At 46.2% G+C, this 12494-nt stretch overlaps 1 protein-coding gene across 1 annotated transcript in view; it reads left to right on the top strand.

Annotated features, from left to right (window-relative positions):
* Nucleotides 1-12494, top strand: part of SRRM4 (serine/arginine repetitive matrix 4) — a 144137-nt gene that overhangs the window by 55272 nt on the left and 76371 nt on the right. The window lies entirely within an intron of this gene.

Here is a 12494-nt window from a genome sequence, read left to right as displayed (position 1 = left end):
CCTCCTCTGGTTTTAAAGCAAGGGATTGTGCCTTATAACGTAAGACTGGTTTAATTGTTTATTACCGCTACAGTCAGTCAATAGGGTGAACTAGGGGTTTGGCCAGACAAAAGAAGCCATTCGGTCCTCGCCACCACCCACCTCTGTGGGGTCCTCCCCTATTTTTCTGGCACCAGTTACCCCCCACGCGGCTGTATTTCACTGCTAGCTAGCCTACAGTACGGGAGTCCCATCGATTATTGAACCCAGCCTCTCCGGTCTCCTTGGTTACACCGTTTCTGCAGCATCTCTCTGTCTCCACGTGCCGGCGGCAGGGTGGCTTCTTGCTGACAGGCACGGTTTACAGGGTTCAGGAGCAGGCTGGACCCCCGCCCCCCCAGCAGTCTACGTAAGGTTTTCAAGCGTGCCGTTCACCTTTTTCCTCACCCAGAGATTTAATCCCTATTCCCAGCAGGGAGGGAAGAGTCTGGGGTTAGTGTACCAAAAGGCCACCCTGCGTGCGGATGTAAATGGTTGCAAAGTGCTCAGGAGACCCAGGGCCGTTACTCGAAAATTGATTTTTTGGTGATGCAAACACAAACCAGCCAGCAGCGCATCTCAGCTGAAGGGAAGGCAGAGAAGAGCAGGTGATCCGAGCAGGAAAGGGGCAGGCAGCACCGTGAAGCCAGGATTGGATTTTTTTATTATTGAATTTCTAAAATCTGTGTGACTCTTGGTGACATTGCTCGACTCTCCGGATGATGGATCAGCCAGTGCTGCCCAGGAGAGAAATGTATTTACGTTCGGAGAGATTTCCTAAGGAAGGGCCACTCGCTGTATCAGTCAGACGGATGACTGGTAGAGGCATGCAGTTTTTGTAAAGGGACTTTGGTAGGGTTGCCAGCTCCAGGTTGGGAAATACCTGGAGATTTTTGGGGGTGGAGCCTGAGGAGGGGAGGGTTTGGAGAGGGGAGGGACTTCAATGCCATAGAGTCCAGCTGCGAAAGCGGCCATTTTCTCCAGGTGAAGTAATCTCTATTGGCTGGAGATCAGTTGTGATAGCAGGCGATCTCCAGCTAGTACCTGGAGGTTGGCAACCCTAGACTTTGGGGAGGGACACACTCCTTTTAGGTGTTTCAGACCAAGCTATGGGTTGGAGTAGGGTTGCCAGGTGCCCAGTGGTGGCGGGCAAACCCCCGCCAATCCTTCCCCCTGCCCACCAACCAGCTGAGGGTCGGCGGGCAAACGTGCATGCGCGCCTACACACCCCGGCAGATCACTTCCGTTTTACTCTCGGAAGCGCCACACTGCGAGGGGCCTTATACTACTCAAATTGTGAGTTTGAGGGGTAAAGGGCCCCTTGCGATGCGGTACTTCCAGGTGTAAACACATTGCAAGGAGCCATTTACCACTCAAACTCACCCAGTTTGCGTGGTAAAAGGCCCCTTGCAATGCATTTACACCCAGAAGGTGTAAACTGGAAGTGATGCGCACGCGCATCGGCATGGCCGCACGCGTGCAATCCCCTCAGCTCTGCCCCAAAAGCCTTCTGCCGGAGGAGAGGGGGGACTTGGCAGCCCTAGGTTGGAGCCAAACTAAATCGTCCATCAGTAGAATGGAATTTTTTTGCTGCGCCCCTCCACCACAGCCTAGTAAACTCCACAAAATGCTGCTCCTGGGGGGGCTCAGCATGGGAGGGGGTCTCCAGCAAGATGAGGGAATTGGTGGAAACTGCCATTTTAGTCTGGATCCAGCCGTAAGGGTTACGCAACAGATGCATATCACAGCCCCTGATGGTTTTACTTAATGACATTCAGCAACTTTGAGTCGAGGAATGGCAGGAAAGATGTCTTAATCCGACTGTTCAACTCCCCCCAACTGCTCTTCCACCAAAAGCGGGGGGGGGGGGGAAGAGAGAGAGAGAGACATAAGGGGAAAGAGTTGGGCCCCCGCCCCATTCTTCCACTCAAGCTCACTGCCCCCCATGGCTGCTTTTCGTTTAAAAAAATCATCAAGAGTGTCTGCTGTCTACTGTGTAGTTAGGCGCTTAGAAGCCAGTAAAAAACATGGCTGCTCAGTCAAGCATTTGCCATTTAGCTGATGCTATGGAGGAAGCTGCTGCCAACGGTTTTTAATTAAACTGGATTTGAATTGCTGATCTTCCCCCTTTTAAAAATCTTGTGAGCCTTTGTGCCTCCAAAGCAGGGCAGACATTTTAAACTGTTTTATGTTCCTCTTTTCATTTTAGCCCTCTTGCCAGACCCTTCCTTCCATGCCTTTCTTAGCTTCTAATAGTACTTTTAAAACAACCTTACGAATACATTCGCAAATTTCCAAGTCCCCCCCCCCAATATTAATTTATTTGTGCGGCTTTAGTCACATGTAGCCTACAAGCCAACATGGGGCAGTGGGTTAGCATGCCACACTAGGATCTGGGAGACCCAGGTTCAAATCCCCATGCTGCGTTGAAGCTTGCTGGGTGAACTCAAACCAGTAGGTCTCTTTCAGCCTAACCTGCTTCGCACGATTATTGTGAGGATGAAGTGAGTGAGCCTTCCTTGGAGGAAGAATGGGTGCCTTTCAGGGGGTGCTGAGCTGTGCGGGAGAGACCCCACATATGTGTGTCTGGGGAGGGGGTGTTCCAGGCACAAAAGGCACCAAGAGAGGAGGAGGAGGAAGAAGAAGAGAGGGGCTGTGCTTCACTGGTAGAGCATCTGCTTGGCATGCAGAAGGTCCCAGTTTCAATCCCCAGCATCTCCAGTTAAAGGGACTAGGAGGGTAGGTGATGTGAAAGATCCCTTCTTGAGACCCTGGAGAGCCGCTTCTGGTCTGAGTAGACAATACTGACTTTGATGGACCAAGGGACTGATTCAGTAGAAGGCAGCTTCATGTGTTCATGTGTTCAAGGTGAGGAGAGGGCATTTAAGAAGACTAGAGATGACTGGATGGTAGAATTAGCCAGTGTGATGTGGTGGTTAGAGTGTCAGACTAGGATCTGGGAGACCCAGGTTCAAATTCCACCTCTGCCATGGTATCTTTCTGGGTGACCTTGGGCCAGTCTCTCTCACTCTCAGCCTAACTGGCCTCCCAGGGTTGTTGTGAGGATACAGTGATGTAAACTGCTCTGGTTCCCCATTGGGGAGGAACGCAGGGTATAAATGAAGGAAATAAAGATGAACTCTGCTGGACCCATAAACACCATAATTAATAATAACGATAATTAAGGTGCCTTAAAGTCACAACCAACTGCCGGGGACCCCATGACCATCCAGGCAAGCGACGAGCAGAGGTGGCTGGCCATTGCCTTCCTCTGATTATCAACCATCCCAGTGCTGACTGTGGCCAACCCTGCTTAGCTTCCAAGCTCTGACAAGATCAGGCTGCTTGACAAGGGCTGTCAGGCTTCTCGTTACTAAACCACCTTCAAACCCAGGCTTTTAGCAGAGAGAGCCAAAAGAGATTCCTATCCCATGGAAAGCAGAGCCCTTTTGTTTCTCCACAGAACACAAAAAAGAGAGCTGACTTTGCTTCTGGCCTTTCTGATGCCGCCAGAGGCCAGTTCCTGCCTGACTGATGCAGAATGACAGGAGTGTCCTTGAGACCAAATGGTCTCCGGGTAGCCCTGCAGGGGAATGTGTCCTGTGCTCTGGTTTTTTTCCCCCTCCTGGCTTGGTTCTCTTTCTTTCTCTCATATAAGCCAGAGAGCAGACGCTGGTTTTCCGTTTCCCCTGCAAGAGCAGAGAAGCGCTTGGTTGCTGGATGGGCAGATCAGTGTTAATCTCTGAGAACGGGCAGGCTTAGCCAGCAGCCACAGAACGAATGCATAAGTGGACGGCTGCAAATGAGGGTTGACAGCCAGCCAATTATCAAGCATTCTCTGCAGACACATCGGTCACCCATGCTTGTTATGGTCGAGGTGAGGCCATGCAAGACTTAAGCATGCTACCCCTCGGGGAGTTGTGTTTTTGTTTTTTTTAGAGACTCTTTCAAAGTACATCCTTCACACATTCATCACTCAAAAATTGCAAAGTCCAAAGGTGACTTTGTATGTCTGAATGAATCATCATGAATCATACCCGGGGGGGGGGGGTTGTGACATGAATGCACATAGAAAATCCATGTGGTGCCCTCTTCACACAAAATGGTGATTACACGTATTTGGAGCGTTGTGGGTAGAATGCGCTCCTGATAGATGCGGTTGCAGGGGTCCCAGAACTCACGGCTGTGCTGTCTGAAAAGACCTGTTATCATCACCCGATGTTTTAGATGGAAGCAGTTTATGATTCAGCTCCCAGTGATCATGTCATTGCTGGATCTGACCAATGTACATATGTATGTGTGTTAAGTGCCCTCAAGTCGCTTCCGACTCATGGCAACCCTATGATTCACTTCCAATGCAATAAGAGGTTCACTGTGTGAGTTCGTCTTTACAGGTCACTCAGATTTCCCTGTAGTTTCCACAGCTCAGAGTCTAAGGAATCAGGAGCTCTCCATGGTAGTGTGTGTTTGTGTGTTAAGTGCCATCAAGTCTCTTCCAACTCATGGCTACCCTATGAATCAATGTCCTCCAAAATGTCCTATCTTTGACAGCCTTACTCAGATCTTGCAGTCTGTGGGCTGTGGCTTCCTTTATAGAGTCAATCCATCTCTTGTTGGGTCTTCCTCTTTTCCTGCTGCCCTCAACTTTTCCTAGCATGACTGTCTTTTCTAGTGATTCTTATCTTCTCATAATGTGACCAAAATATGATAGCTTCAGTTTAGTCATTTTAGCTTCTAGTGTCAGTTGTACATGCCCATGTTCATGTACTATGCACATTTTCACATGAATTTGCTGTTAACCCCGGGAGTGGTGAAAGAACAGGCATTCCTTCTCCTCGCCATTTTTTGCATCGTAAGAAGTTATGCAAGGACTTGGTGTGTATGGCTGTGCACTTGTAGATCTTTGCATGATTCTTGAAAGAAGTGGGGAGGGGAGATCTCATTAATCCAGCCAGCGAGCTCGCAGCAGTTTGTGCAAAGCCTTTATGTTACTTCATATTCATAGGTGATAGAAAGGATCGTGAATACTTGCTCTTACTTTATGTGAAAATGTCTGGAAACTGGTAGAATGTAAAGAAGCAAATTGAAAGCTGTACATGTGAAAGGCTTTTAAAAATATGACTTATTGGTGGCATTAAAGGGGGAATGAGAAAAAAAATGTGGAGGAGGGGTTCATTCATGGCTATTAGCAGTGTTCAAGTGGCAGTGTATCTCTGAATATAAGTTGCCAAGTAGGACACTCGTGGGGAGAGTTTGGCCTCCGTGCCCTCATTTTGGGCCTTCCAGGGTTATCTGACCACCCATTGTGGGGAACTGGAAAAGATGGTCCAGGCCAGCAGGGCAAATTGTAAGACAAGCATCACTTTTCACAGTGTATACAAATATTCTTTGTCTCATCGTCACCTTGAACCAAACAGTTTGGGAAATGACGCGAAAGCCTGCTTACTGGAGGCAAAAATGGGATGAGATGTGTAGACAACATTCCTAGGGATTCCCTTTTCAGACCGCTTTCACCTCTGTGAAAAACCCATCATATGTCTCCAGTCAGAATCTGGTGCATCTCCCCGTTCAGGAGTAGTTTAAGTTTTGCTTTGACTTTGAGCTTTGCTGAAGGGCTTAGATGGCAGTCAGCCCGCATATTTTTCTTCTGGACTTCTGTTGCACGGCAGCGCAAGAGATGCAACCTCTGTGCTTTTGTCTCCAGCTGCAATTACCCGAGCTAAACGGATGCAGATGATGGTAATAGGATGCTAACACGGTCTGTGTGTAAAGCCGATTCCAAGGGTCTAATTTTCATCAGCACAGCCTGACTTTTTATAGCAACTGGAAAATGGGAGAACAACTAATGAGCTGTAATTCTGAAGAGCTTCTGCCTTGATTGAGACTAATTATTTTTATAAAGAAAAAAAATTAAAAATGCAAGACAGAGTGTGGGGAGAAATGTATGGCATTAAATAATTCATGCACCTTTTCTCTTGTCTTTCCCCTGAATAACAGGAAGATGTGGGGATATTACTATAGACTCACAAACAGAAGTCCAAACAGAAGTCCAACTAGAGGATGTCTAGTCCACCCTCTGCTAAGGATGGGACTCACAAACCTTGCTAACCAATAGACTTTTTGGATAGGATCAGATCCTGAATAAACACTTGGTCAGTAAAGAGTACTAACAAACTCAGGTCTAGGAAAGAATTTGGTCTAGAGAAGACACAGAGCAAGGTAGGAGTGTAGTACAGAAGCAATAAAAGTGTAAGAGCCGTGTGCTGTGAACCTAAAAATGTCAGTATTCCATGCTCTAAATGAATCCAGTTCTACATTTGAGAAATCCAAATTCTGGGCCAGGGAGACCTCTGAACTCTTACTGCATAAATTAATTAAGTAAGCAAGTTTACATGGCTTCTCCTATTCTGCATAATGTATTCTGCAGTTCTTGCTGATTTGCATAATGTATTCTACTTTTCCTAGTCGAGGGGCAAGGAATAATGCCGGCTACTGAACCACTACCCCTGGTGACTAGAAACTTTATTTGGCCACTACTGTGCTGTGAAGGCAGAAAATACAATCGGAAATAGCTCTGTTCTTATCTTGGAACTATTTATTTACAAGAATTCTCGGGATGATCCAGAGCAAAATTTAAGTAGGGATGCCAGCCTCCAGGTGGGACCTGGGGATCCCCTGGAATTACAGCTCATCTCCAAACTACAGAGAAAAAGGGTTGGTTTTTATATGCCAACTTTCTCTACCATTTAAGGCAGAATCAAACCGGCTTACAATCACCTTCCCCTCCCCACAACAGACACCCTGTGAGGGAGGTGGGGCTGAGAGAGTGTGACTGGCCCAAGGTCACCCAGCTGGCTTCGTGTATAGGAACAGAGAAACAAATCCAGTTCACCAGATCAGCCTCCGCTGTTCATGCGGACGAGTGGGGAATCAAACCCGGTTCTCCAGATTAGAGTCCCCTGCTCCAAACCACTGCTCTTAACCACTACACCATGCTGGCTCTCAGAGGTCAGTTCCCCTGGAGAAAATGCTGCTTTGGAGGGTGGACTCTATAGCATTGTACCCCACTGAGGTCCCTGTCCTCCTCAGGCTCCACCACCAAATCTCCAGGAGTTTCCCAACCTGAAGCTGGCAACCCTACCCACCCATTCTCCGCTAGAGGCCAGGAAGGGCCTGGCAACCCTAAATTTAAGACTTGTGCTATCAAACAACAATACCTTATTCAGGCTTTTCTTTTGGACTTAGATCCTCCAGTATGCTTTATGGCAACTCACTACTGCTGGGAGCAAAGTTGATAACAAATGTTATAAAGGACTCTGATAAAAATGCAGCGAGACAACAGGGACACGCTTTATTATTATTATTACTATTACTATTATTATTATTTCAAAAAGGGGGTACAGAAGGGAGGAAAGGAAGGATAGGGGAACCATCTACGGATAATATATATATATAAAAAAGAACGTTTCAACATAGAAAATTACAGCATAATTACCACATCTGTTTTCTCGGATTAATCAAATAAAATATCTTATTCTACTAAAAAATAACTTCACTATAATTTAACCAATGTTTATACTTTTATGTCTTATTCTACTAGGAAATAACTTCATTATATTTTGACCAGTGTTCATACCTTTTGATCTTCTGCTATTGTTATAAAGTTTCAGCAACTAGTTTCTTTATATCTATAAAACAGTTTCAATTTTTTATTAAACTGTTCGAGAGTTTCCTCATCAGTTGTATTACCACAGGGACACGCTTGATGATAATCTCTTTTCTTATTCCAAGCATCACAGTCACAGCAGTACCCCACCCCCCACCCCACCCCCCCACACACGTGGGTTCTGTTCCACAAGCTGCATGCTGTAGTCCTTAATTAATTAATTAACTTTTATTTAAAACTTTTTTTAGCCACCTTTCTTCCTTATGGAGCTTAAGGAAGGTTACAAACATAGATAAAACACATAGGATACAATAGATTAAAAAACATAAAACCAAAATTTAAAATCACTATTCAGGATGCTACTAAACTTAACCAAATGCATTCCTAAATAAATATGCAGCAACCGTCTTTCATCAGGGTGTGTGTTCTTTCAGTTAAAGAAGGACAAAATAATTTGTCTGATGACTTGTCGACATCTAAAAATACTTCTCACCAGCTCTAGCATGTGAAACAGTAGGTTGTGCACTGCATGTAGTCCTGGTGTTCATGCACAAGCATTTATGCGCATGTGCCATACAGGCCAGGTGCATTCGCCTTCAACTTCCTCCTTGGTAGATACTCAAAGAAGGAGGAGGCAATGTGATAGAAAAAAACTCCAAAAATTCATGCCAGTAAATAGTTGCCCCAAGGTAAAAACAGTAATTAACCAAGAATAGGTCCGAAAAAATGACCGTCCCTTGCAAGGATGAAGTGTGCGCCAACCGTGTAGTTTCCCCCACCCAACATCTGCCACCTGAGTAAATGAGAAAGTAGGAGAAGCTAAACCAGCACACTAAACCAAAAGACTTCTGAGCATTAGCTGACACACCTCAAATGCAGGATCACTCCTTGGGGGTCTGATGTGAGATAGTGGATCTCCACCCTATAGGACTGCTGCTGTGCCTCCACCTTTGGTCTACTTAATGCTACAAAAATGTCATGAGTGCTGTCTCTCCTTCAGTGGGACCGGGCCCTAGCAGCGCTGCTGTCCCCAGAGCTTCCCACCACCTAGAGAAGTGAGAAGTGCATAACATAACCAATGGCAGACAGGCAATTGGTGGTGCACCTCTTCTTCTTCTTCTTGTGTGATACACCCCCAGTCACGTGCATAATTTGTATAGGCCGCGGAATTCAGGGATGGGTGTGTGTGCAGAATTTGGATTGTCAGGAAAATAATTTGATTTTTTAATTCCCAGATTATATGCAGCCCCGACTCTGACTCACTCTGGCAGGCATCCAAAGACGAGCATCTCCTGTGGATGGGTGTATGTGAGATGCCAGATGTGCATCATTTCAGGCTCTGTGTCTTCCTTAACCATTTTGTTTTTATGCCGTCCTTATCTGTGTTGCTGTCTCTTTCGCCAAGAATCTTCTGGCTTCAGAGACAGGTACTCCAAGGATTCAGAAACATGCATCGTTGCTATGACAAAATAGCCAATGAGCCCCATTCAGATAACACGGAACATTGAATGGATGGAGGGTCAGGGAGTCTGAACAGCATATGCATGCACTCAATTGTGTGTGCATCATTCTGTCGGTGTAATCTGTGTACCCTGCATTTATGCAAGGTAAAGACCACACATACAACTGGTGACAGCCAGCTCTGCTCAAAGGTCCTGAGGAATTTCTGATGGTATGATTTAGGGGCTTAGAAAACAAGCTGTTGTTTGATAGGGTCCCTGGTTTAAATCCCACCTCTGTCATGAATTTGCTAGGTGAACACATTAACACATGAAGCTGCCTTATACTGAAGCAGCCCCTTGGTTCATCAAAGTCAGTATTGCCTACTCAGACCGGCAGCAGCTCTCCAGGCTCTCAGGCTGAGGTCTTTCACATCACCTACTTGCCTGGTCCCTTTAACTGGAGATGTTGAGGATTGAACCTGGGACCTTCTGCATGTAGGGTTGCCAGTTGCCAGGTAGTAGCATGAGATCTCCTGCTAATTCAACTGATCTCTAGCCGATAGAGATCAGATCACCTGGAGAAAAATGGCCACTTTGGCAATTGAACTGTATGGCACTGAAGTCCCTCCGCTTCCCAAACCCTGCCCTCCTCAGGCTCCACCCCAAAAATCTCCCGCCGTTTGCAAAGAGGGACCTGGCAACCCTATCTGCATGCCAAGCAGATGCTCTGCCACTGAGCCACGGTCCCTCCCCAGTAGGTGGCTATAGGCCAACCACTCTTCCCTCCTCTCTAATCTGCAGCATGTTGATACTTGCCTACCCAGGAGGGCTGTTTTCAGTATTGCAACAAGATAATATATGTGAAGGACTTTGAGTACTGCAAGCCATCTAGAGATGCCATGTATGGTACCTAGATCAGGGTCTAAGAACAGTTGGCACAATCGTGACAACCACACATGTATTCTACGTGTCATCTAAACAGGAATGTGGTTTGCCTCCATGTTGTCTTAGTAAAATATGGCAGGTTGGATTATATTTGTTCTTATTTTCCACTTAAATTCTCAAAATGACTTACAGCACAAGATTTTTTAAAATAAAAATCAATAAAAGCAATATAAATACACTACGGAAATCAAAATAAACCTTAAAATGTGCAAGTCCAGCAGATGTCAGCAACACAAGTGGATTTATAACCAAAGTTTTTTTGTCAGAGTCAATGGAATGTCACATTGTAGTGGAAGGAGAGTAAAGAAGGGGAACAATGAGCTTCAGAGAGGGCTGGGCACCAGGAAATCTGTCCTCCATGCCACACTAAGAAATACTGAGTCTGGAGCAAGGATTCCCTGTCTTTGATCAAAAGAGATGGGGATGAACATTCCTATTCTCTGAGGGTGGAATGAATGCACCTGGTAGAAGGAGTGGGATCACAGAAACAAGCTTCACTTCTGACCACCATGTGTTCATTGGAACAAATGTATGAGCATATTCATACATAGGGCTTTTCTGCATTCTCATTTTTCTCACTTTTAAGTTCCTGTTTCTTTGAGAGGGGGGCGTTCTGTTCTGCACACATTTTGCTCCCTCTAGTGGTTGATTCAATATTACACCGGTTTATGTCCAGTATATCTCCCTGCAGATTTAAACTGCAGGTTTTTATGCTGGACATAAACTGATGTAATATTGAGTCGACCAATAGAGGGAGCAAAACACATGTGGAACAGAAAAAAATCTCCCAAAGAAACTGGAATTTACAAGCGAGGGAAATGAGAACGTTTCCTTCTCCAGGGTTTCTGAAAGTAGGGGACCAGGAGCACAAAAATTTCTAGGAGCTCAAGTCACCCTGGAGATCCAGGGAACCAGGCAAAGTACATCTCAGGGACAGTAGCCACAATCCTGTTCTAATCACGCATCTTTTGTGTGCTGCTCTGAATGTGATTTGGTCCAAATGTAGTGTGGAGAGGGGTAGAGGGAATAATTTTCTGGGTGGCCTGTGGTGGCACTGGGCAGTCCTGTGGCTATCTCTATGCATTCAGGAAGCTTGGCTCTACCCTGAGTCCATTACAAGGAGAGAAAATTAGCAGAATGCTATATGTAGCGCAAAGAACGTGCATAAATGAGGGGCAGAGCTTACTGCTACAAACCTGCTCCCCCACATCCCCCATGTGCACTTTCATTCTACCTCCGGACAACATCTCAACAAGTGCATTGCATCCAGGCTTTGTTCATTGAATATGGCACCCAAACATGGATTTATTTGTGCCAAGGCTCACCCCTGGCGTCTGTTTTCAATGACAGTGTTTAACCCTGGAACAAATTGTGTAAGAATAGATGAAAGAGCCCCTGAGTGGGCATAACCAGCAACATTTCACAGATGGAAAATAGGGCCATGTTTGTAATGCCCATCCGCTTGTACGAATGATTACTGCCCAAACTCCTCCCAGTGACATGCTGCTGAAGGCTGTGCTCCATCTGCTGCATTCATTTACTCTCCAGTAGCCTGCCCTGCCTTGGTTGGTTGCAGATATGCTAGAAAGGCATCACTGTCCTACAGTCTCTTGTTTAAATAAACTCCACCAGCTCGTGAAATGGCAGCTTCGTGTTTATGTGTGTGCATTTATATGCATGCCAACCAAAGTGGTAGACTGGTCAGAATGCTGGGCTGAGGCTGGAGACAGCAAGGTTGAAATCTCCACTCTGCCAGGAGCATAAGAACATAAGAAAGGCCCTGCTGGATCAGACCAAGGCCCATCAAGTCCAGCAGTCTGTTCACACCGTGGCCAACCAGGTGCCTCTAGGAAGCCACAAACAAGACGACTGCAGCAGCACCATCCTGCCTGTGTTCCACAGCACCCAAGATAATAGGCATGCTCCTCTGATACTAGAGAGAATAGGTATGCATCATGACTAGTATCCATTTTGATTAGGAGCCATGGATAGCCCTTTCCTCCATGAATATGTCCACTCCCCTCTTAAAACCCTCCAAGCTGGCAGCCATCACCACATCCTGGGGCAGGGAGTTCCACAATTTAACTATGCGTTGTGTGAAAAAAAACTTCCTTTTATCTGTTTTGAATCTCTCACCCTCCAGCTTCAGCAGATGACCCCGCGTTCTAGTATTACGGGAGAGGGAGAAAACCTTCTCCCTGTCCACTCTCTCCAAACCATGGATAACTTTATAGACCTCTATTATGTCTCCCCTTAGCCGCCTTCTTTCCAAGCTAAACAGCCCTAAGCATCTTAACCACTCCCCATAGGACAGATGCTCTAGTCCCCTAATCATTTTGGAGCCCCAGATGGTGTGGATGTGAGTAGCAGCAGGAACCTGATTTTTCTACTTTTCACCTTTCCTTGGGTGGGGGACATGGGGG

Source organism: Euleptes europaea, chromosome 13, assembly GCF_029931775.1.
Source record: "Euleptes europaea isolate rEulEur1 chromosome 13, rEulEur1.hap1, whole genome shotgun sequence".
Classification (NCBI taxonomy): Eukaryota; Metazoa; Chordata; class Lepidosauria; order Squamata; family Sphaerodactylidae; genus Euleptes; species Euleptes europaea.
The sequence above is the reverse complement of the archived record's forward strand: the minus strand, read 5'-3'. Positions and strand labels throughout refer to the sequence as shown.